General features: G+C 29.9%; 1 long non-coding RNA gene across 1 annotated transcript in view; it reads left to right on the top strand.

Annotated features, from left to right (window-relative positions):
- Positions 1 to 27438, top strand: part of LOC121113681 (uncharacterized) — a 58652-nt gene that overhangs the window by 30828 nt on the left and 386 nt on the right. The gene's annotated exons all lie outside the window — the stretch shown is intronic.

Genomic DNA, 27438 nt, shown 5'->3' with positions numbered 1-27438 from the left:
TTTTAAAAAATCAAGTACATTTATTGAACGTATATAATAATGCGTAAAATTGGCATGAAAAAAACTAACCGTCTAGACAAAACACCTTGAACCAATTAAGTCAAAAAATATTTTATGTAATAATATTTCAAATGCGCTCTGTGGCCTGTGGTTTTTACAAAAAACCAAAATAATTTATGTACGTATATAAGATTTCATACATGATTTTTAATTATTATAGTTTATTAATGTCTGAAAACTAAAGCAACAATAGTATCATTTTTATAGCATTTTGACTTTGCCGTAAAATATTATTTAATGCTCAACCCCTAGCCTTCCAAACCAATTGAATTTGATTAAACATGTGAACATTATGTTTCGTAGGCATATACTTTGATGCCTACAACAGTTTATGCTACCTCATTACTAAGGTGGAGTTATTTTTGTCAACGATTTTTACTTGTTCAAATATTGAGACAAATTGGAATTCATTTATGATGTTTTGCTTTGTCCTTTTTGTTATATTTCGATGTGTTTATTGTAAGTCTTTGCCTAAAGAAACTCAAAACAAAAAATAAGCAAAGTCCGTCCAGAAATAAGAGTGGCATACCCCAAAACAAAGAGAAACGCAGAAATGTAATTCTGGAGCGGTCTATGCATGGAAAATCATCATAAGAGATCTCTAAAGTACTGAAATGTAACGGCTCTATTGTGTACAGAGTGATAGCAGAAAGCACACCAAAAGCTTCCACAAGGTCCAAATTAAGGTCAAAGAGAGCAAAATAGTTGGGTGAGGCACTAAAAGGACCCATTGAAGGTACAAGAGATAATGTGACCGTCAATGGCCTTGATTATGAGTTTTAGAGCAGCCGGATCAACATGTACCGCTTTGTGAAGAAAAAAATTAAATTTTAATGCTTCGAACTCCTCGTTTTAGGTCTTAGACTCTTGAAAAGCTTGTGACCCAGTGCAAAAATCCTCCTCGACATTCTTGAAAAGCAAGACTCTTGACTTAGCCACAGCCTCTGATATTTCCACCCTGTACTTTGGTATTTTTCAACACCTCCAAGAAAAGCTTTCGGGATTCTGATACACAGCAAAGCACCAACTAAAAGCCGCCATTATCACTGATTGAGCCAACCTAGAACGGATCTTTGTAAAGAAATGCCGTGTAAAGTTCCACACCTGGATAGAACTGGTCATTAATGCAAAAGGTCACTATATTGATTGAGAATATGGATAAGGTGTTCCGTGGTTGTATATATATGAATTAAATTTTCCAAACTTGATGATATTCATTGAAATGTTACATTTTTTGTAATTTTCAAAACTTGTTGCATTTTAGACGGAGGAGCATGTATAACTGTTATACTAGTGTATTTGATCAAAATCGGTAAGATAAATCAATTGCCTAGGAAAATAATTATATTTCCATAGAAGGTAGCCATTTTTAGGGACATTTATCTGAGGGTGGTGACTGGGGGACACCTTTCCTCATTAATATCTATCAATATTTATATGCTGATATATTCCCTCAATTAATAAAAAAAGTTTTCTTATTTCGAAATAATTAATTTAAGGTGGTTTTTTGAATGAGTCATATCTTATTGTGTTTAAAGTTTATGATTTGGTTGTTGTTTCATGAAGGAGAAATTATTTTAGTTATGTATACTTTTGCTATAGTTGTAACCAATATCTGAACCATACTCCTGACCATAGTGACGCATAGTGATCTACTTCTTACCAATGATTAGGTACTTTTAACAATAAAATAGACGTCAATAATTCATCCTTTAAAGGGCAGAATTGTTTTTCAAGGCATTATTTAGTACACTATTCATTTCTCTGGATTATGTGCGTCTCAACTAAAAATCATCAAATGCTGTGTTAGTCAATTGATATTAAAAAATTTATCTTATAGTGGGATTTCTACATTTCTGTACCATAATGGACATTACTATATAATATATGTTATGATGGTATGTAAAACTAAATGAAACCAATAATCAACATGGTAATCCTGACAAATTGAAGAATGTTTGGGAGGGGATCAGCTTAGCTCTCATGGCGTTTTATTACATCAGTTGCAAGCAGTAGTGAGAAAGAGGCTAGCAAGGATATACAGGGGCGTCTGCAGGGAGTGGGCTGAATAAGCTATGGAGCTTTTGTGAACAGCAATCGATATTTGAAAAAGAAATCGAAAGAATCTTATTTTCTGTCAAAAGCTATGGACTTTAAAAAAAATTTCCAAAAATTTAAAAGTGGAAATTTTTCATCAAAAATTTAATATTTTACATTAATTTCTTAAATTTTTTTTTCCTGAAATATTATTTTATTGTGAATTGCTATAGAATTTTGAATTTTTTTTGACAAAAACCCAAAATACAATCCTACGGAAATAGTGACATATATGTTGGAATTAATCTTTTGTAGATCTTCAATTATACTCCGAGTCAAACAAAGACTTACACTTATAACTCCCGAAAAAACCTTCATTCTCACTTTCTTTCTTCTCTGAGCACACACACTAGTTGTCACTTTATACTTGTTTGTAATGTTTCATTCTTAAGAATTAAATATTAATGATACAGCTTTAGAACATAAAAAAGTCCTGTTCAGGGTCTGACAACAAAAAGTAGTTTCCACTCTCTAAAACATATTTTAGATACCTCTAATAATGGACTCGGGGTACGGATTCATTTAAGACGATACATATACGATATATGTTTCATATAATTATTTTAAGAGGAAAAAGTATGAGAAATTATCAAAATATCGATACCAGTTTTTGGTCGGGAACTTGTACAACACTATTATGTTATTAACATTTATCATTTCTAATAAAATAAAGTAGACTTAACCTCTATCTATGACAGCTGGAAGTCTTAAATGTCTATAAGGAACAAAGTCTGAAGAATGCAACCTTGATCAAAAATTTAATATGGCTTTATAAGGAAGCATTTAAAGGAATAACTTTGATATATTGTATTTCTATCTGACATTTGAAAGGTAGAATTAAATAAATTGTATCTATCATTTCATTTAAAATTAATGTTTTTTTTTTAAATTTGTACTTGCAAGCCACTAACAAACAAAGCTCTTGATACGAGTCCTAACTTATGTATTGTAAATGTTAATTTTGCTTTGATTTCTTAGGACTACTTTATACATAGTGAGTATATTTATCGATATGTTTATGCTATAAAATCAGATAACATTTTAATAGTATATATCTAATATTGAACTGATTATATCAACCATGATATTATTTTTCTTTAGTTTAATAATAACACGACTTTGTGAGACACTTTGACGGCCCATCTGTATCTTAGTCTTTGACATTTTTGCTGATAAGGAATATTGATTACACAGAAATGTTTTTCTAGAGAAACACCCAAAATATTTATTCTTTTTGTGCTTGCTTCTCTACGAGACCGGGGTTCCGTTTCATCTAGAACGATATTGTTTGAAAACGGCATTTAGAGTGGAAGAATTTGATAACGCAGTTTACGCGTAAAATAGCTTGTAAATTGCAAATTGTGGAAATTACGAGGAGTAGTTAATTTTTACACGCCGAATGTGCGTTTCCCTTCTCTAATAAGGAATAATAATACTATATATCAATTTCCTTAACCGCCTCAAATGAGCAGGTTTCTTTATAATCAGAATAAAGGAAATGTATCATCGTTTCGAAAATGTTGTCGTGAGAATACTACCGTAGATTGTTTATCTTTTTGACTTCCATCATTGTTATGGATGGGATTTTTGCATAGAAACACTACTTTTTTATTATCTATGCGCCTTACTAAAGTCCGATTCAAAGTCATTTTTTGATTGAAGGCATGTATCTCTCGATTCCCTCGTTTCACTTGATACGTCATGACAATTTCATAATTTATTCTTCTTGATAAAGAAACGAAATAATAATTTTTCTCACTTTATGATCCGCTTCCAGAAGTACGAAAATACAATAATTTATTGATTCCTCGTAGCATATATATTTATTGGCCATCTTATTATCTCTATCAATACATTTTGGCTATCATATAGATTAATGAGGGAAAATAATTCAAATTCATGTTAGACATCGATATCTTTTCTCTGAGCTTCCTGGGATGGCGTCGACAATCTTCCAAGGCATCGTTTCCTTTGTGATAAAAAACTTAATCAAGTTGAATTGAATAAAGAAAGTGACTATATCACCGCCAATCTTATCTGGATCGACAACCGTTATCGTTACACACCCTGATACAATTATATACACAGACGGAAGGTAACACAGGTGCGGGATGGACTACTATCACTTGAGGTGACATGTTAATTCATCAATTATCATCATCATTAATTAACGAAGCATCGGTCTTCCGAGCAGAAATCATACCCATCACACAATCAGTGGCAGCTCTTCTTAACACAGACAAACCATGCAAATACGTAATAATTCGATGGGATTCCATATCGGCAATTGCTGCTAATCTAAATCCGTTTGCAAAAAGTGATACAGTTAAGAAGTGCAAGGAAATATTAAACGTCGGAAAATATGAAATAAACATATTTCTCGATTGATACAAAGACCATTCAGATATTTCAGTAAACAAATTTGCGCCTCCTAGCTACGTAAAAAAGGCGGTGGTAACTTCTTCTTCGAAGTTTGGTGCAATAGAATGAAACATACACATCACATGTTGATGAAACCAAAACAAAAGAGTGTCAAACTTTTGAGTCAAAACATGACCTGCAGGCTTGCTCAAGCCTACACATTTATAACCCATCTCAGAAAATGGAAAAATAAATGTGCAATATTTGCGTGGGAGAACTGCGAAGCTCAGAACACTTTAAAACAGATCCCCATCGCCTCCCATATGCAAGAAGACGATAAACATCTTCGTTTTCTTAAATTTATGAAATAAACAAAAAATAATCAAATTATTGATAATAACTATAAAATTAAGTAGAACTACAGTGTGAGACTAATTTGTATGGTTGTATTCTTTGCTGTCATATCTGTAGTATTTTATAATGAATGTATGTACCATAGTAAACAGCAATAAATTCTTAACTAACAAAAACTAGTGTGGGTGCAACAACTCTCAACATAATTACTCTTATTTCATTTTATCTTTGAATATGAGACACTGAGCTTTAGTTACACACAGTCGTAAGGAAACCTCATTGAAATTGGCATTCATTACGCAGTGGAAAACTCATTTTGTACAAATGAACTCAAGACAAAAAAAGAGTGCAGAATCTAAAACGGATTTCAGTTTTTGTCTCAGTCATTTGAATTATGAAATATCTGGATTATAGTACTTCGGAACTATTATCGTTCAGCGTAATTTTTTAGCATTGAAACAATCCTTAAATTAAATGTAAGGATTTATAAAATTTATGTTAAAGTATATTTATTAATTCTGTATCTTGTTCTGACTTTGATTTATTTCCATTTGTAGGCTGAAAAAGGATGAAGAAGAACACTCTTCTATAGACCCTTATAACTTATTCATAATACATAATGATGAAAAATATCATAGCTTACATTATAGAAAATATTCAATGTATAATTTAAAAAAGATCTATTTACGAAATATGCTTATCCAAGGTTTTTTTGTTTCATTTTGTATTTTTCAAGTGATCCCATTTTGAAATATTAAAATTCACTCATGAATGGGCAGTTTTATTGTTTCAATTCTGATATCTCTTTTCCAATAAAGTAGCATTCTACTCCCTTATGAGTTTTGCTAGTATTTCTTGGATGAATTTTCCTTCCATCGTGCCTTGTAGGTTTTTTTTATAAATGGTCCTCTTCAGAAAAACAAAGAGACAGAAATACATAATTTGCTTTTTAAATTTCGATATTTCAAAGTGTTTAAATAAAAAAAATATAACTGAATCGCATATATTTAAGTATATAAGTTTTTCAGTGGGACACATGGAGCCTGCAAGTACTAGTTTCCTGACTCTTACTCTAGAGGAAATAAATTGCAAGGAACATTTATTAACTGTAAAATTATTCTTATGGGTAAATTAGTTAAACTTATAAAAACTCATCAAATATATTTATTTAATTTAAGTTCGATAAATAAAAGTAATTTTGAAACTGGGCAATGGTCATATTTATATATATAATTAAATAAGACCAAAACTCTATATTTTTCACATTAAGTACATAATATATGGATTCTTTTAATTTCCAATCTAAATAAAATAATTTTTAATAATTGAAAATATATGTATATCCGTTAATACTTATTCATACATTTTTCTAAGAATATTGATTTAATTAAATATTTTCCTTGTATATATAATGAGATGATATCAAAAAAGTTTATCCACTAAAGTTTATATTTATGTATATGCGTAGATTTCGTATTTCAAGAGATGAACACTTTTTTTTAATTATATATTTAATGTGGTTATTGAAAAATGATCATAAGTTTCATAACATTCCATTTGGAGTTATTTATCTTCTTCGCATTCATATTCCAATTGAAAGATCCTCCCATTCTTCTGAATAGGGTTGTTTCATGAGTATTCTTTCTTAGTCTTCTATTGAGGGTATACTTTTATATTGGTGGAGAAGTGAATAAAAACTATAAAAGTTCGGCTGGTTTCATCCAAAAATAATAAACGGCTCAGAAAGTAATTTTATGTATTCTTTATAAAAACTACGTCAACATTTGGCAAGAGTGAAATAAGTTTTAACAAGGTTGTAACAATTCTCGACAATAGTCAATTATTTTTGCTGTAGTACTGGTGTTATTGGTCTTCTATACTATTGAAACAAAGTTTGTCTTTTTGCCAACACTTAATTACTCTAGACAGTGCAGGGTACTACCTTTATAAACCAGAGTCTATAGTTTGTTATTTTATATCTTTAAACACATTAAATGTCACTTTTTATAATTTTGGAAATGAAGTTGTATTTATCAACCTATTTAAAAGGAATATAAGATGTCTGAAAAATTTAGCAAAATTATAAGTGTCTAAGGATTGCTAGGATATGATATAAGGTATACATAATCATTTAAAAAACAAAATTAATACTTGGTACCACTTATTTGAATATCATAAAATATATTAGCAAAAATTAAGAAGAACAAATTAAATTACTATAAGATAAATGTAATTTCTAATTATAAGAAATATATTGAATTGAGAAAAGGATGGATTAATTTAATCGGTCTTGAAATATTTAGTGAGAAATGTATCATTGGGACATCAACGATTGAGATGGACCATAATAACTAATACAATCTAAATTATAATGGACTTCGAATGATTAATATATAGCATGTCAAGAAATTGATGTACTATTTTTTACACACACATAAATGAAAGTAAATGTAGCATCGTGGCATAATTTTATTTTCGCATAAATCCCTCCTTAAGTTTTATAAATTTTTTAATGAGTTCCAGTATACATGCAATAGAATTGTCCAAAGTCGTATCGGAAATTTGTGACGAGTTAAATTTTATATTTGGAAGGAGAGTTTCTTCATTGGTTGCAGGCGGTAATATATTAATCTTATTTTGGACAATGGCTCATAGATTTTCTATCGGAGCAAGTCTGGACTGTTGCTAGCCATTGTAACCTTTGGCCAAAATGAGTCTAAGTTAGTCTGAAGCCATTCTTAAGCCACGTGAGAGCTATGAGCAAGAGCTCCGCCTTACTAGAAAATGGCTCTTGACATGTCTGGTAACATTTTCCGCGTCAGAACCGATCTATTTTCTCGGCTCCTTTCCATCTTAGTGGTGAAGCACTTCTTGAGTAGGGTCTCCACATATGGTGACATCAACATCCCAGGTGTCCTCTAGCTTCTTACGGATACGCTGAACAGTCCGTAAATTCACTCTTAAGGTTGAAGCAATCGTTGAATTGGAGATTTCACCTGCATTATTAACCAATGCCATGACTACGGCGGACCTCGAAAGCTCCTCATTCCACTTATAGCTCTTTATCTCCTCATATGATGACGGCATGATGCTAACTGAACTACGTATCGTCAGGTGACGAGAATAGCTTTCCTATTTGGTAACCGGTTTTTATTTCATAATGTCATCTTCAAGTTATCAAGGTTAGAATTAGGCGACAATTTGATCCCTACTCCCTGTATTTAAAAAAAAATATTTTATTGGGGCACCCAAAAAGTAGAAGTGCTAAGGTTAAACAAAAAATATTCTATACTATGATTCTCACTTCTTTTTATTTGTTGACCTATTGAAATAATAAAATTTAAAAAAATGAGAAAGATTTTTTTTTTTTTTGTTTCTTAATAATGTATATGATTAAGCCTGCATATATATCAGTGGAATTGGTAGTATTGAGCAGATTCCGATACTTCAAACAAAGGGCAACTCTTGCCAATTTCGATTTCCCCTAATATTAATACATATTAACTCAGCCATGTATATTTTATTATGCCAAAACTTTACTTAATTACTTTAGATTTTTGTCAATTTAAAAAAAAGGAAAGGTTATAATTAGTCAAAAACCTGTCGTGAGCTTTAAGGGATCAACTTTTCGTTATATATCTGTACTTGCTAACTTTTTTGTAATTGACTTGAAGAAAAATGTTGAAGAAAATGTCTCTAAGGTATCATCACTTACTTACTGCATGTCTAATTTGAGGCATTGTACCTTTAACTACACCAAGTAATTCGGTAATGCTAATGAATTAAAAATTGATAATATTGTGCAAACTCAATTCATTTTGACTATTCTGATTTTTAGTAAAAAAATAAAATTCCCTCTACAGAACCACAATTTAATTTTTTTCAAAAACAGCATAAATATTGATTTTTTAATCAAAGAGCTAAAAATTTGTGTCAAACTATAAATAAGTTTGTCGCAACAATTGTTGCAATTTCCTTCGTTTGGTTTGGTTTATTGTTTTATTCTTTTTCATATGTTTTAGATAATTTTTATAAATTTTGATGGACACTAATCCAATTTTGAATGTGAAAAAAATAATTAGCACACCTCAAAGATGATTTATGTCGTACAACTAGTGATGCTCTATCGAGATATGTATCTTTAAGTGCTCAACACTGCTTATCACTAGTGACTTGGTATTACTCAACTCCATATATTAACTGAAACTATTCATGTTATCATATTTAAAAAAATTAAGTTTGAGATTGGCTTGAAACATAACCAAGGGAAGAATACAAAATATAAAATGTTTCATAGTATCGCCAAGATCATATTTATATTCGTCTCCTAACCACATAATGAATCAGATCAAGATACAACAGTAAAGTTCGAACCAATAAAATAAAAAAAACGAAAAATATACCAATATGTCATGCGTGAAAATTTCCTTGAGGCAAAATTAAAAGTGGCAAAAATGTTTGCGCAGCAAATAAATAAAGAAATAGAGAAGATTGACAGTGAAAAATTACCGTTAGGAAAAATTTCCGGTCATTTACTGACAAAATCCAAATGAACCCGCGATCCATGGTTTTGAACCTGCTTGGTATCTTTGCTGGAGCTTGTATCAGTCCATTATCCTGGTGGTCCTTTCATTGCAAAAAAAAACAATTTTTTCCGAGTTCTTGTGATGTTGTTAGTAAATGATGGGAAAATTTCTCCAATGGCAATTTTCCACTGGGAATTTTCTTCTGGGCAATTTTTCCATACTTCATTTATTGAATATTCCTTAACTAAGTTGTCTTTAAAACTTTAGACAAGCTAAAATTGAGCTCTTAACAGGTTTTATCTTTATAAATGACCAAAAAATTAAAACAAGTTTTTCAATCAACAAGTATATAGGAGATCAAATTATAAATAATATTTTTGCTTCTCTAACGAAGTTGATCATTGTACTTTTTTTATAAATGAACAAATTGAATATACAATTTGGGAAATTATACATAAAGATAGGAAAAAATAGACACGGGTATATGCATTTCAATATATATGTCATATACTTTTCAATGATAATAATTCAAGCGTTTTAATCAGAAAATCCCAATTTCTTTTGACGAAAATTCTATCAAAAACATACATATATATAGGTTGACAATCTATATCTAGGGAACATTAAATTGTAATTTTTTTAGGTCTCACCCCCAAATGTGTTCATTTTGTTGTGGAAATCAGTGTACCAATCAAAAATACAATTCTTCAGATTTAAAGTTAAACATTTCCAATCAAAGGGAAAGTTTTGGTACATTTTATAAGTTTACATCTACACTCTACACAAAGAAGTCATCAGTTGAAAATTATTATTGCACTGTCTGAAACAATTGAAAATTCAGAGCACCTCTTCTTCTTCTGTCTGGCCATACGATAACTACTTTGCAGAGTAGATGAGATTGTAAAGTAAAAATGGAACTGCAAAATACAAAAGGTCATTGGCTAGTGGCAATAGCGATAAGTTAACCCAAAGAAGTTCAAAATAGAAGCCTTTATAACAAAAATACAAACATTCATGTACGCGGCAACAACGAATAATAAGGCAATACCTCAAGGGATGGAACAGACAATCAGGAGATCAATATGAGCCATGGGCAGTTTTGATGAGACTGGAATAGCAAATAAATAAATAAATCTTTTTAGCAGTTAATTAATGAACAAATATTTGATTTAATTAGTGTTTCGATTTATTTTACTGTATATTATATATGTTGACAGGTGAGCTCTTTCTTTTTTTATGGACGGTGTAATATAATTCTTAATCCTGGAGTGTAAATGTATCTTAATTTTATTAGTGTATTAAAGATTTAAAAGGTTGGATAATTTTCCTACCTTTGAAGGCGTGAAGTGACCTTTAAATGTTACAAAAAAAAAGTTATTAATGTTACACGGATTTTTACTACAAAATGAAGACATTTTGGGGAAAGATCTATAAAAAAAATCAAGATTGTATGCTCACTTTATGGTACATATTTGAATTGCCACTCTAATATATAAGTATATCATTAATTAAAGTGAATAAATAAATATGCATTAATTCTCAGAGGGTTAAAACGTGTAGATTGTACATACTTGTATTTGTATGTACATTGTACGTACATATATATTGAAATATTCAAATTTTCATCACATGTACACTGTATATGTGTATAATTAAGAATAAATCTAGCATTTTCATGGATTTAAAAAGGTAAAGAAAGTTTTCCATTATGAAAAAAGTTCAACAGGAATAATCGAATATTCTAGATTTTAGAGAGTCAGGGTGTAGAACCAAGACTTGGAATTTAATGGAAAACTCTGTTTCTCCTTTCTATTCTAATGAAGCTACTTTCATAAGCATTTTAAATTTTTGATAATCAGTTTTTTGTTTATAGCAATGAAGTTTACGGAAACTGGGAATTGTATAAGCAAGAACAAAAAAAAAATGAGTATCTGATATAGTGCACGAGTGGCTCCAAAAAATGGTGACATACATTGTTAACGTATCATTAGCTAAGGGTCACGCCATTAGGAAGGCCTGTGAGAAGACAGTCAGGAAGAAGTAGGTAAAAATAAAAGTCCAAGAGTTTTGAGCCTGGAATATGGTCAACTCTGGGCCAGCTGTATCCCTAACATTAATCTTTGTATTATGCTGTGTAGGGCGTTTTGGAGTCAATGACCAACAGGACCTCTAGTTCCATTTTGGAGTCTCTAAAGTACACCATTAGAAAAGAGTGGTCCAACCTTTCTGAACCAGTTCTTCAAGAAAAGGTGTTTGAAATTCATACCTCTTTGTAGACCTTCATTGAAGAAAAACAGGGACATTTTGTATACAAATTTTGCCTTAAGCATTCCTTTATATTTTTTATGAAAGTAATTTGTCTCCAAAATTGTTTCTACACGCCATATTTTTCTGAACAATAAAAGTGATACAAAACTCTATGTTTTCCTGTATGTATATTGTATGGACTTAATTATGTATAAAGAAGACCAAGGACAGTTGCAACATGGCTCAGTTGCTACATCCTCTTTATTTCGAGCATCAAATAATCAACAAACACACAGTTGACATATTATACAATAATATAATATAATGCAAATTACTGTGTGGGAAAAAAATCAATAATTTTGGTAGCTTTAGATCGGTTCTGTTACTTAAACCGTGAATGAATAATGTCTAGAAATAATGACTTCATCGATACAAAAATTAATTTAATACCTTATTATGATAAATGAATCAATGTCCTTGCCATGAATGATTACTTATCATTGCAGCTAGTTATGTTACTTCTAACGTTGAAATGATGTATTACTAAAATACCAATGAATATCAGTTTTAAGACTGACATAATTAATTAGGACCAAACTGAGAGAGCTTCAGTCTTTAAAGCTTTTTTATACAATAGATATTGGGTGAAAATGGTTTTTGAGGGGTAAAAATAATTTTGTATGGTGCATTATTTGTTTAATAATGCATTCAGTACTTCATTATGTTTGCTGTAACTCATATCATTTGAATTATTGATTATTTTACAATCAGTTGATATTTTTTTATCAAAACTCAAAGGGTACTTAATGAGGAGAAATTTGATTGATTACAGATTTTTGTACAGTTTCAACAAGGAAAATAGTTGAAATATTATATTGTGTTATGAAAAAATTATTCTGGCATGTATGAATAGATACAAAAATAGCAAGTATGGGATGTTCTTTTAAATTTTGTAGTGTACGAGTAAAACAAGTTTAATTATTGAGTAAAAAGTGAATCAATTGTCTTTACTATTCCTCTGTTTCTTCTTATTTTTTTATTTTTTTTTTGTGACTTTCAAGGACCTATTACATATACTTTTCTTTTATTTTACAAAAACTGAGGAAAAGATAAATTGTTGAAAATATTTGAATACTATTATGAATGTAAAAAGCAATTTGCAAGAAGGAATTAATATCTATTAAACAAGGATTTGGAGTGAGTTTGGGGATAAGGACACAAATATCGTATTTATACTACTACTAATTATTTGTTGTGAAATTCATAATGAAGGGAATACTCATAATTTTGCAGCGTTTTAAAAATTATTGCTCTTATTACATTCAGCAAACTCGTTCATTCTCTCCTGATTAATTAATAAATAAAATTCTACGTACTCACATAATGAACAGAGTACTTAATCTGTAAAAGGTTATCCCTATTACATAAATGTTTACTATGTACTTAACTGTCAACCTATTTCATAATCCTTTATGACCTAAGAGGACATATATTTCACCTTTATAATAATGTATATTGCTCAATAATTAAGGGGTATTTTTCATAAATGACTTCATATGACACAATTGTACACTTTCATTTTTCAAAAAAAATCATTTTTTTAAAATGCTTATATGTATATTACAGGGAAATTATGAATATATATAATTTTGCATGTGTATATTTATTCCGGGTATGAATGATTGACCCTTCGTTACTTTTCATACAAATCCTAACACAAGCACTTCCGTTGGGATGTTTAGACACTTCAACATTAAAATGGTAATTTTACCAATGTAAGGTTGTATTTGGTTCTCCGTGGTTGCTAAGGAATTAATTTATTTTTGAACAAGAAAAACGAGAAAATTACTTTTTCCCCAATCTAATATTATACAACTTGTAGCCACTTGAAATTGGCAATGAATTTCCTACCATTGGCAATCCCTTAAATTGAATTAATTATATGATTTGTCCATTCCACCTTTGAATTTAAAATAAAAAGATATTATCTACAAACAAGTGATATATTCAGTAGATATATTTTGTATACCTTTAAGTATTATGAAGATAAATCCAAATGATATCATCTTGAAATGTTAAAATCATACCAATCAAAAACATACAAAATAGTCCAATAATAGGGGAGGAGGATGTAATTGGCTAATTATAAAATACAATTTAAATTTTTTTTTCTTCTTTTTCTTTAATAGGAAATAAAAGCTAACATGAGTTCATGTCCCTTGTGGTTGTGCAACTTATATATGGGGATATTATAAGCTTCTTTTCTATGTATAAGTAATGTAAAAAGATTAAGTCTCCTACTAGATATATTGTCTGTACATGCAATATAAATTTAACCAAATCAAAATCTTCTTAGTAATAACTTTCTGAATATAATGATTATATACTGAAATAAGACAGTAGTCACTAGAGATTTATAACTCCCAAAAGTGTGACACCCCATCTAGAACTAAGGACACGTTTGAATCTGTTCTAAGTGACGTCATCATTGATATCATCATGATTAATCTATTTCTACCATCGAAGATCCAATATTTGTTTATAAATAAATAAATTCTTCATTTAGGTATGAATTAGGATTGAATAGTAAAGTATTCACGTGTTTTCAACATACTTAAATGGTACTATTGGACGATATCGACAATTTGAAGAATGTTCGGGAGAATAGCTGTCGTGACGTTTCATTGGATTTGCTGCAATGAGATATGAGAAGAAGGAAAAAAATAGAACCCCTTTACTCCGTATCGAGCAATGATATAGGAAGGAATTACTCCAATATCAATCTTCAATTCTATTCCGAGTCCAACAAGGACTTACATTTATAACTCTGCAACCAATAATCAGTATTACTCCTTGTCTTTCACGCACAAGTGATGACTTTATACTTTTTGTTCTTCCTTCTATAATTTGTACTCTTGACAAACATAATTGAAAGAAGGATTATTTTGTATTTAAAAAAAACGAGTCAATTTTATATTTCATTGAGTACAATGAAATATGCATCAATAAACCTCATCTAATGTTAAGTGATTTTTTGACACTCTTTCTTTGTAACTTTATAATCAATCTCAGCTTTTAATGAAGTTCTTCTTATCTTTGTGGAGTTAAACAAGACATACACCATGGTTTTAGTACAAATTGCATGATCTACCAGTTAGTGTAAGGTCAGTCCTTATTTATTTGGGACTGTTAGTCCTTGGGACCGTTCTTAAATAAGGACTGGCAAACATTATTTAAGACTTTTGATCCTTCAGACTGTGAATATTAGAGCTCAACTCGAAATATAAATATAGTTGAGTGACGTCATATTAGGATCAACACAACACTATTCAGTTACTAAAAAATAAAAACACATTACTGTTCAAAAAGCAAGGGGGAAAAATGGCTAATTAGTAATTGAATAGTGGTCATTCACCGCTATCTTACTTGTTATATCTCTTTTTACCTTTTATTATCAATCAAACTAACTCAAGTAGATACAATACTACTTGAAAGTAAACGTAGACCATTAAAACTACTGTTGAATCATTAAGCTATATTTTGAAGATCACGTCTTTCTTTCTATTTAAATTGATATTTTAATGTTATTATAGCGATGATTGTATTTTTTTTTTAATTGAATATATCAAAAAAAAAAAAAAACACTAACTAAATAATTTATCTTATCCCAGCTAATTAATTTGGTTCAAACTTTAAAAAAAAATATTTTATACACAAAATGTACAAACTTAATTTATGTGTATAAATATATTATATTTATTTGCTCATAAACTACTGCAAACTATCAAATTTTCTAAGAATAATTGTGTAATGCTTAGTATTTGCTAAGTCATTATTGCAGATAAATAATAAATAAACTTTTGAATGATTGCAAAACTCTTACTTCAAAAACAAGATTATCCTAAAATATTTTCAATATTCGAGAAAAGAGACTTTATGTAGATTAATATTTTGTTAAAAAAATATTTCCTTGGCATAAAAAAATAATCGTATCAGTAAAATTCAGCAAGTATAAAGCAATATTTTTTTACTGCAAGATAGGTTACCCCTAGAGTTTCACAATGTGTGTGAGTAAGATCTTGATAATTTTTTTTTTTTTTTTCATATTACAAGATCCTGGAAAATATGGAAATCCCGTTCGTACATAATAACTACAGTAGTTTAAACATAGGGTTGAATTCTTAAATATCTTAATCTTCATTTGATCGCTATCACGGATCGTGCACAAGTTGTAAATTTTAAGAGCACACGAGTACCTATTTTTTAATAGTTTATAGCCATATTCCAACCGCAATAAAACATTTGACGGTAGATGATGAAATAATTCCTTTCTGGTGGAGCTTGGGATTTTATAGTTGTGAAAAACACAACCCGATCCTTGGATCAACTCTGTATGAATGTTTAATTATAATATATTATAATAAAACAAATTATTTTAGTTTGAATCTAGAAATAAAGCAGTTTCTCATGAGGATACTTAATCTAATAAATAACAATATAATTGAGCGTGCGTATTATTATATAATGAATTGCAAAAAATTGGGGAATAACTGTACATTCTATTGTTGCATTTTATGGGTGATATTTTATTTCTTTTTGACTCAATGGCTTTGAAATTTCTTCTTCGTTTTTTTATTATTTTGAAATAACTGTAATCCCGATTGAATTAAAGCTATTATATATTATGAATTATAATAAGCGGTCAGCAAATAAAAGAAATATGAATACATTTGGATTTTCCTCAAACAGCCAAAAAATTCGTTATTCTTGCAACATGAATACTTATACACTCTTATTTAATAACAATTTTTACGTCATGACGTTTCAGTATCTTTTAAGATCAGTGTTACAAAATAACCAATTTGATGCCAATAGCGGCCGAAAAGTATAAATCAACTTGACATTGGATATTTATCAGAAAAAGATGAATAAAGATTTTTGTTAAATGTATATTTCAAGAATTAAAAACCATCTTCTTCCTTCTTTCCATGTGTTTAAGTTTCAAGTTTACACCCTGTAACTCGGTAACTCCTTGTTGGAATCAAAGATAAATTGAGGATCGAAAACCGAGTAATTCTTGCGTCTGTCTTTGTTTATTTCCTACCCCCAGCCCCCTCCTGTCCATAGCTATTCTAATGAAACATTATGAGAGCTGAGCTCCTCTCCTCTAAAACATTTTTCATATTTTCAGTGTCATAACTTGACAATCCTACCATCAAAACTATTAAGAAGTATTTACTTAATTTAATTATAATCACCAATTTTATCCTCTTTCATTCAATGAAACATCGTTTAGAACTTTTCAAGGTTAATCAAGGAAAAACCTTGAGCGTCTGAAAATAGTAAATCATTACAAATCTTTTTAAAATGACAACAAACAAACAAAAAACGAACAAGGATTTTTCTTCAACTAGAAATATAAATAATAAATATATATACATCAATATGAATCAAGGGGTACAAATTTCAAGTATTTATGCTTTAAACTCATATAAAAATAGAGAAATATTTTATGTTTATGTAAAAAAAAATATCGCAAAGAATAGTGTTTTTCAAAAGTGCCAGCTTTAACCAATGCGAGGCAATATATTGGACAGGGCAAAAATCCCAATTTGCATAAAAAATGCCAAGTGATTAATTAAATTCTGAAGACTTTAAATTGAAACCCACGACATGCAACCACAATATGAAGCCGAGGGGGTTGGCATTGGAGTGTAGGGGGAAGCCAAAAATATCAACAAAAAAAAAGAGTTCAAAAGAACTCAAAAGACTAATTCAAAACTCATTGTCCATGGCTGTTTTTTTTACTCCTCTGGGTCCAGTTTAGCCTTTTTGAGGGAACTTGTCCTCCTCTCAAACGTTTCGGACTTGCTATTCGTCGATCACGTTCAAGTCTTATTTTCCCAACTTTTACGTGTACTAAAGACCTTAAATTGGTTTTGTATTTTAACTAATTGCTTATGCTTTAATATATCAAAATATGAATTTTTAAATCATAATAGGTTCATCAATTATTGAATTAGTAATAGTTCTTCCATTTTCATATTTTTCCCCTATGAAAGCTGTGGTGAATGGTATTTACCCACCTTCTGGACTAGCGGTCCGCTTGCATAACCTGTGTGCTTGGTTGTATTAAAGTATATTAGAAGGGGTTTTTGATGTTCGGGATAGTGGTGACGATAGGTTGTGACCCCCCTTCAGGACCACTTGTCTAACTACAGGACTTATTGGCCGATGTAAAATAAAATTGGGTCTCTCGTGACAATTTTTTATCATACAATATTTTGAATGGCCGAATACAATATAAATTTCAATCAAAGTGAACCATTTTACCAAATTGTCTGTAATGAAATTGTATCATAGTCAAATCCTTAATGATCAAATTGCTTACAATAAATTTTTTAAAAATCGAATTACTCACAATCATTTTACCTGACAATGTAAGTGAACGTAAAATGGCCCCTTATTGGAAATTTTATAGATTGCCGGGTAATTTTTCACATTGCCTGATTTTTATCATTGCCTACTACATATATTGTAGGCGCCAGGCCAACAGCTATTATTTAACCATTTTAACACAAAAAATCTTTTGTTAACACAGGCAAAGGAATACGCCGCAGATACGTTTCTCCAGCTTATTTTACAGCCCTTGACACAACTTATGGTCACTTTTTGCTCTTCCTGGTCGTGTCAGAAATGTTAACTCTTTCTTGAAGGCCGACTTCAGGCAGTTGTCGTACTAGGAAAATTTCCAGCCTGCTCCTGGTGATTGTCTGAGGTCCTTCAACCACATGAAGACATTTTCAATCGTCCTCCTCGAAGCCTCAGTCAGCTCCCACATAGCCTTCTGGGACAATCCAGCGCAGAGGAGCTATAATGAACGTAGTAATGCTTACAATTTGATGAATATTTCGGAGAAGAACAGCTTAGGTGTCATTATAGGACTCTAGGCAAAGAAGGGGCACTCAATGCAAGGAAGGTTTGATTTATTAGTAGTTCTCAATTCTGATTAGCTTAAAATTAGAATCTGCTACATATTCATCCAGCTAAGCACGCTGAGGGGTAAACTCATACTTTCACTCCCCTCCCCCCTTTTGAAAAGAGAAGAATATGGGCGACTACATTAGGAACATATTGTTCCCTGTGTTTTAGATTGAATTCTTTATTTTTCCCTTGACTGTTCTTTCTTTCCCTTGAGTCCTTTAGGTGTCATGAGTTTTATTAGATCAAAAGCAAACACCCGTGAAAGGAAGGAAATAATCACAATTCCACTCAATATCTACATAGCAACGAGTAAATAGCCAGCTATTACTTCCATGTCGATCCTCATATATACTCCGTGTCCAACAATGACTTGAGCAACCTCTTATGCTTACTCTCCGTCTTTCCTGAGCATACGTTCTAATTATTAATTTGCACATAAGGTTAATAGACGTATTGTATCGACTACTAGGCAAGATAGGCAGATTTTGACAAAACACGCAAACACTCATAGTCTATGACGTCACTATTTTTAGAATTTTCAATTTAGTGTATCGTACCGACAGGTGGGCAAGAAAAACAGACTTTCCCTTAACACACAACCACAGATCTACTATGACGTCAATATTAAAAGCGAGGTGGAAGTCAAACATCAGTTGTTCACGCTTTATGGTATAACCTTGTATTTCTCTTAACCTTGATTTATACTTCAATGTTGTTTTTTTACTGTAAATGAATAAGTTAATATCCTATTTTTTTAAAGCACTCTTTCATTCTTAGCATTTATTAAACTTTAGATGTTAATTTGTTCGTATATCCGTGTTATTGTTCTGTGATGTAAAATAGGTCATCCGTGTTATAAAAAAAATGGACAATATATTATGCTGAAATAAATTCCCATTGAATCTCAAGGAGAGACTGAAATTGATAAACGCTTTGAAAAAGTAGGTCTGATTAAACTTATCCTTCAAATACCAAACACTTCTGATACATAATTCCTTAAAATTGGTAATAAGTGTGGCCTCTTAAAACTCTAAGAAATATTACTTATTTCTTAGTAGTTTTGATTTATAAGCATTTTCTATAAAGACATTTAGAAGAACGATATCCTCTGAAAATTATTTATTTACTGCAACCACTACTCGCCAAAATTGAAGTGGAAAACTTAATTAAACATAAAAATAGCAAACTTAACATAACAATCAGCTTTGAATCCAATTGGAGGGATCATGTTTGGCAAAAAGTATCCAAAAAAAAAAAAAAATGATAAGAAATATTGTACTACAGATCGAAGAAACATATCTGAAGCTGTGAATTAATTAATTATTACTATATTTAAGAATAGTCTAATAGTATGAAATAAAATCATAGCTACTAATGATATTTGTCCAGTTTTTCAAGTGATTTATATTTGTTTAATAATTATAGAACTGATTATTGATCTGATTTCTTGAAAAGCTATACGGAAAATCCAAATGTCGAGAAAAACTATATGCTTTATTTAGTGTATATAGCTATGTTTGTTGTGACAACTATTGTGTTTGTGTACTTTTGCTGATCCATCCATTCTTAATGTATCAAATAGATCTCTTTATGGCCAATGACATTTAATTGTTGAACTATATACAGTCTTTTCAGGTATACACAAAGGTAATAATATATATAATTTATCATATATCATCTTCTTGTCTCAGGGTAATTCATAAGAAGAGGAGGGAAGGATTTACACAAGTATTGACATAATACATCCCTTTCGGGACTTTAATATACATAAGTAAAATGATTAATTATTTTGGTAGGGAAAAAAGAAAAAAAGCAGCTGTAAGATGAAAGAACAGAAATCCCACTCTGTATAGACAGAAATTACTACAAGTTCTTACAACATTGCGACAACTTCTTATTGTTAATATTTGTCTTTCATGCAGTAGTGATTACTTTATACTTTGATGTTCTTTCTTGAAGAATAAAAGAAGAGTTTCAGGAGAAGTAAAAAAAGTTAAGTTTGAAATTACAAGAAGTCTGCGTGAATCATGTATCATAACTTTTACAACTGTAAAACTAAATATTTATTAAAAGCTTAAGAGTACACCCGAAATCAATATTAATTATTCATAAGATTAGATTACAAGTTTTTTAATTGAAGAAATACATTTTTGAACGATGAAACAATTAACTTAATTTTGGTTATTCATATTATTGACTTTCATTTATAAATTATTGTTCAATTACTTACAATCTGTAGTTTTCTAACCAAGGATGGTTATGATTTATATTTGTCTGAAGATTATATCAATTATTAATTAAACAATAATGTAATCTTCGTGTGAGTTCCTAAGGAGATCAACTCTGTAGAGTTATACATCCTCAGGTCATACAGCTTACATCATATAATTATATTTTGAAAACCTTGGATTTTTTTTCCGAATCTAGGCCCATAAAAGTAATTTATAGTTTTAGTTCTTTATTACTATAAAAACTTCTTTTTTTTTCTTATGTGAGTTTCATAATTTTTAAGAAAATACTTGAATCTACATAAATGTGGAACGAACTACTCTATTTGTAAACTCTTCCGTTTTCAAATCTTAAATATGTAATCTGTCAACAAAAAAAAAAAAAAAATGAATGATTTTTCTCAAAATGAGTGTGGATTACATATATAAGAATCACAACATACATTATACATTAAGGTAGCCAAAATGTATTGTTAGTATAAAGTAATGTGAAATTGATAGATTTTATTTCGATATAATTCTTTTAAATAAAAAATAAGAATCTAAACTATATATAAATTTCTAAATTCGTGGTTGTTATAACTCATATCTCAAATTTAAATACCTTATCATTAATTCAAATATGTCTATGAAATATTAAACTGTATATATAAATACGAACTAAAAAAATTAATAAGAACAAAATAGAGTAACCCTAGGTAACTAGTATATTTTTGCAAATATTGCAAAAAATATGTAATAAACTTTCCAGTAAGAATAAATACTCTAATTGTTTGTAAGGGTCTACAAATTTTTGTCAAGCATGCCTCGTCTTGTGGCATTTCTTTATTTAAATTGAAAAATGATGTTTCATAAATAAATAAAAAACTAAACTGCATTTGAACATATTTTTTTTCTTTCTTTTTCCCATATTTTTTTTTGATTTTAAAGACGTTTTTAGACAATCTCTTTATTCGAATAGTTGTTTTTGGAGACGCGAATCACTTTCTGATTTAAAACTCAATCCTCTATTTAGTCTCATTGAGCTCTAAACAATCAGGTTCTCTGTTTTGGGTATATAATAAGCCCTCCTTATATGAGACCCCTAAAATCGGCACCCCTGTCTTAGCTCTACCAGGTTCAACGAAGGGATCCATGGTAAGTTTCAGTTCTCTTGAATCCAACAGTGTGGGAAACCATAAAGGATACACACAAATTCTTATATATACAGAGGATGGTTGTCAAATAATGACTGAATTTAAAAAAAGAAAAATAATAAAATTGATTATTAATTAGTGTTCCAAAGATTTATTATGTTATAAAGCCATATATTCCAATATTTCTTAGATTACTCCAAAAACTGTAATAAATAACATTTTTGCTCGACTATGAGTTACAATTGAGTAGTTAAATTTGTAAAACCTGGAGGAAACCAGGGGGGTTAATTACTTATTCATATCCTCTATATACTGTAGCTCTATGTTTTTAAGAAGCTTAGGGACATTTAAACTCCCACACCCAGTTTGTCTAAGTTGTTTTTTAAATGAATACTGAAAATGTAGCGGCGTTTAGAAGCAATGCATGAACCAGTGTTGAGACTTGGTCTAAGACTGACTTCTGCCCGGTTTGGCAATCTTTTCTTGAGCGATGTGCACCAATATTTACGTCCGTACCACGATCTCAGAATGTAAATCAAAATTTAATTGTTTCCAATACCTTGATTGATTCTTTCAGTCTTAATATACCGACTGATTTTTCCCGGCCTCAATCTATATACCAATCTTTTCCCATGCTTATTCCTGTGTTGTAAATACATATGATAAATATAACACATTTAATTTCCTTTTAATTGAGGCTATATTTATAATTACCGATCTAGACATATTTTTTCGTAAAAGTGACCCTAATCGAATTTTTCTTTGAGATCGGTCCAAACAATAACTTATATAAAGGACCAAAATAGTTTGGTCTGCTAAAAAATCATCACCCATATAATTTACACAATCACACCCCAGACACTTGGGATATGTATTGGGTAACTGTGGTACCTCGAGACTGGTTAAAAAATCATCACTTCCACCTTTAAAAAAACCAAAAAAAAAAAAACAGTCATTTAATCCATGTCAGCGGATTAATCCTTACCTCATGAATTAATCTTTAATTGGAATTTAAAAAAAATAATCATGTACACTAGTGAATAGTTTTTTTTCCAGAAATTTAACTTTCTGTGATTATGTATTGCTCTTTCATTGTTTCCCCCAATAATTCTCATGTGACGAATTAGTCAAATACGGATGTAAAAGGTTAAACTGTATAAATTGGGCCCTCATGGGAAATAAAAATACAACTGTAACTTCAAGAACCATAAAAGACCACTCCTAATTTCCCAATTTTTTTTTTTTTTTTACTTCAACAGCTACTATATATTTTCTACAGTCCTTAGTTGTCTCCATGTCCCATCTGTAGATGGGACAGATCGGTAAATGAGTCACTAAATATATAAAATAAATTGAGTGTAATTTTCTGTAGATTATTGATTACTTTTTACATGAATGAAAGAGAAATGGTAACAGCTTTATAAAATAAAAACAAAGCCTGCTCAGGCTGTAACTACAAAATATCGCTCTTGTCTTCTGGTTTATATTTTATACAAGATTACATATGTATGTAATGTTAAATGTATGTTACTATGGTTGTTGTGTACACAGAAGGAGGAACTACAAAAATAAATATATATATTTTATATACATTTTTCTTTCTGAATATACTTACATATATATATAGTCAAAAAACCTTTAAAAAATACATTTTCTATAAAAAATTATGTAGCTTTGATCTTGAGATATATTTTTTTATATATATACATTTTACTTCTTAAAACGTGTGTTGCATGTTCACATTTACAAAATAAAGGAAATGAAATTTATCAGATTATTCTTGTGTTTCTACTAAAAAAAAAATAAAAAAAATAAAGTGATGTATGAAAACTAGTTCCAAAAGATGTGCTATTAGGAATGAGCAAACTAAAAAGATATATATACTGTCCACAAGGTGGTGTGATAGTATGTCGTTCCATGGCACAAAATAAGTTGATTGGAATGGGTATTCTTTTTTAATTCTTTTCTTATTCTTTTTTTATGTGTTTTATATATCAGTTTTTAATAATATCAGGGCTATTACTACCTTTCATGATTTGGGGTGGAGGCTTAACCCCAAAAATTATCGACACCATTGAATAATTACTTAAATAAATAGGTTAATATTTATGTAAATACAATACTAGCAGAGGCTATCCACGTTGCAGGGGTGAATAGTGGGGAATATAAACAAAAAATGAAGGTAGAAGAAAAAAGATGGAGAGAGAAGGATATAGAAATCCAGAGAGGGAGAAGATAAGATGGAAGAGATAAAGAGAAAGATATAGAAAGAGGGAAGGAAAAGGAGGTTTTATTTTGGTCAAAAACAGGCTCTTAATTAACTTTGTGGCACAAGAAAACATGTGCATGTTTGGTTACTTTATACGTCTGCTTGCTAAATTTCAGACTGACCTGTTTGACCTTTTTTGGATTCCATGTGTGATAACAACACAAAGAGACTTATAACTTTGTATATAATATATGATACACATTTTAGAGGGTTTTCAAAAAATGGTGTCCACCCCCGAAATGAGCTAGTGACGCCACTGTGTATCATCATTCAGGGATTTGTACTATTGTGTCCCAAGAAGGCGCACCTTTCGATTGTTTTATTACAACCCCTCCGGACGCCCTTGCTATTGTTGTGCAATTATGAAATAATTAATTAAAGTAAAAAAGTAGACTCAAATACAGTCAAACCTGTATTAAGTGATCAGGCAAGAGAAGCTGAAAAAGTGGCTACTTTGTTCAAATATCTTGGTAAAGGAGGTTGCCTATATTGTACAAATTATAACTGTGAAAACTGGATATGGCTACTTAATCTAGTGTCAAGCTTAGAATAGATGGCTTTTAGACCTGGTTTGACTCTAATATAACAAAATATTCTTAACAAAAATGAGATTTTATGTAAAATTAATCAAGAATATACAAGGGATACTAATTCTTTTTTTAGTGTTAATAGACTCAAGTCAATAAATTATAAAAAGAAAAATTAATAAGTAATTACCTATGAATATTGTCTATTTATTAATTGACTAGCAGTAGTTCCATGTATTGCTCAGAGTTTTTATGTGTCGATGAACAAACAACCTTTGTTTTAAAAATATATATTTACTTTATTAATATAGAAGATAACTCCCCTACAGCCATCAGGGTTACTCTCCGTTTATACAGGAGGATACTCACTGTAGTTGCTCAATACATAGATGTTCTTTAGAAATAAAACATTGCTCAGATTGCCAGCAACAACAAAAAATACCAAGGATTTACAACCCCAATTACATGCACCACTTTCTTTTTTTCCTTTATTAATATGCGTACTGAGCTATAGCTACACAGGATCCTTGCTAAACCTCATCTAAAATCACATACAAGATTTTTATTTTGTCTATGTGTTCCCTTTTTTAATATGACTGGCTCAGCTTTAGCTACAAATGCTCGTTGCTACATTATACTTTATTAAATCAAGTTATCACCCAGATTTAAAGGTGCGTTCAAAATTTATCAACGTTATATTATCATAATATAATCTAGATTAATAAAGCAAAGGTGGTCTGGTTTTTTGCTGTAAAGTAATTTTTGAATGTGGGATTAATATCTAAAGTTAGGTTAACTAAATTTATTGTAACTGCAAGATCAAGAAATTCACGGTCTCTGTTGAGTACCATACAGCTATGAGATGACGGTAATAAAAACAAATCTGACTCCGTATAGAGCATTGCTATTAATAGAAATTAGACAGAGATCCACCCTCAATTCTACTCATAGTCAAGTTATTACTCGTAAACTACTCCTCCGTGTCATTATTTGTATTTCATGAGTACACACACTCATAGTTATTTTATATTTATATATTTTTTATCTTCAATAATTAAAAAATAAAAACGCTGGTCAGATTGCCAACAACAATCAAAAATCACATGTGAGTAAATACTTGGAAATTACAACTCTACTGATAACGTTTGAATCTAAGAAATAGAAAGAAAATAATAAAATATTATTATTTTCCTGTTTTGTCTTAAGCTCATTGAAGCATGTCGCATCGAAGACGAATACAATATCATTTCCCACTCAATGTGTAGTTTGTGACATATTTTTTAACAGAGAGAATAAAAAATAAAGACGACAAATTTAAAAAAAAATCAAATCAGTTAAAATAAATGATTCGAAGGGAAAAAGGCTGAAGAAGAAATAGCAAGGGAAAGAAGGTCAAGGAATAAATAGCAGAGGAAAAAATGGCAAAGTAAAAAATGGTTAAAATCTTTCAAACTGGTATATACCTATCATCAATATAATACCGGGTGATCCAATGAAATCTGAACACTTGCTAATTCAATAATTAATTATTGTTAAGTGATTTAAACTAATTCATATTACGATATATTAAAGCATTATAAATTAGTTAAAAAAATTCCTAAGCTCTCTACCTTACGTAGAAGTCGAGAAAAATACAAATTGAACCTGATCGACGAATTTTAATTCGAACACTCCAAGCAGTTGGGCGTACCCAGGACGTTGCCTGATAGAATACAGGTAACGATGTGATTAATAATTATACAAAATTGGCACATACATTAATTTAATTTATCTTTTATTGTAATGATACATATAACTTTCTGAAATAATTTCCTCTGTACAAATGAATATTTTCTAAAATTACCTTCATTATTTAAGTAATAATAATTGACTTCCCTATTGATGTAGTCATTGAATTGACTTTATTGTTGAAATTAGATTTTATGAATAAAAAAATATTTCTTTACTCGGACTCAAACTAGACTTGATTTAATGCTCAAAAACTCAAAGTTGACTTGAATCAATATTCAATTACTCAAATTCTATCATTATAACTCAAATTCAAACCTACATGGAGTGTGTTGTTGGTCTTTCTAACAACACTATGACATTTTTAAAACCTATTTTTAGATATTATATTTTAATATAATAACATTCATTTGTAAATTATCTACATAAATATTACATTTTTGGCTCGTCAACACAAAAAACATGTTTGAATAAATTTTTCTCAAAATGGAGTTTGGATTACATTTATATTCTTTAACAAATTATCGACAATTTCTAATTACAAAATATTCTTATTAACAAAAGTGTTACCTTTACGTAGCCAAAATGGATTGTCAAAATTAAAATTTGATAAAATTGATAAATTTATATTTGATAGGCCATATCGGGGCCATTGTAAGTCTCATATATTAAATAAAGTTCTTAAATCATAGCTAAAGTTATTAGAAAAATTAGCTCATGACACAAATTGGAATACAAAGCCTTTATTCGACTCAGTCATTGAAATATTTGTCAGTTAGTACATATCTATGATGTAAAAAGATATAATGGGATTTTCTTCTTTTCATTAATTTATTTCAAGATTGTTTTAATGTTGTTCATTAATTCATATATAAACTTACTTAACATAGGTTTGGTGGTTGCTCAAACCAATAACTTCCG

Source organism: Lepeophtheirus salmonis, chromosome 2 (genome assembly GCF_016086655.4).
Source record: "Lepeophtheirus salmonis chromosome 2, UVic_Lsal_1.4, whole genome shotgun sequence".
In the NCBI taxonomy this organism is placed as follows: Eukaryota; Metazoa; Arthropoda; class Copepoda; order Siphonostomatoida; family Caligidae; genus Lepeophtheirus; species Lepeophtheirus salmonis.
Note: the sequence above shows the minus strand (reverse complement) of the source record. Positions and strands in the feature narration are given on the sequence as shown.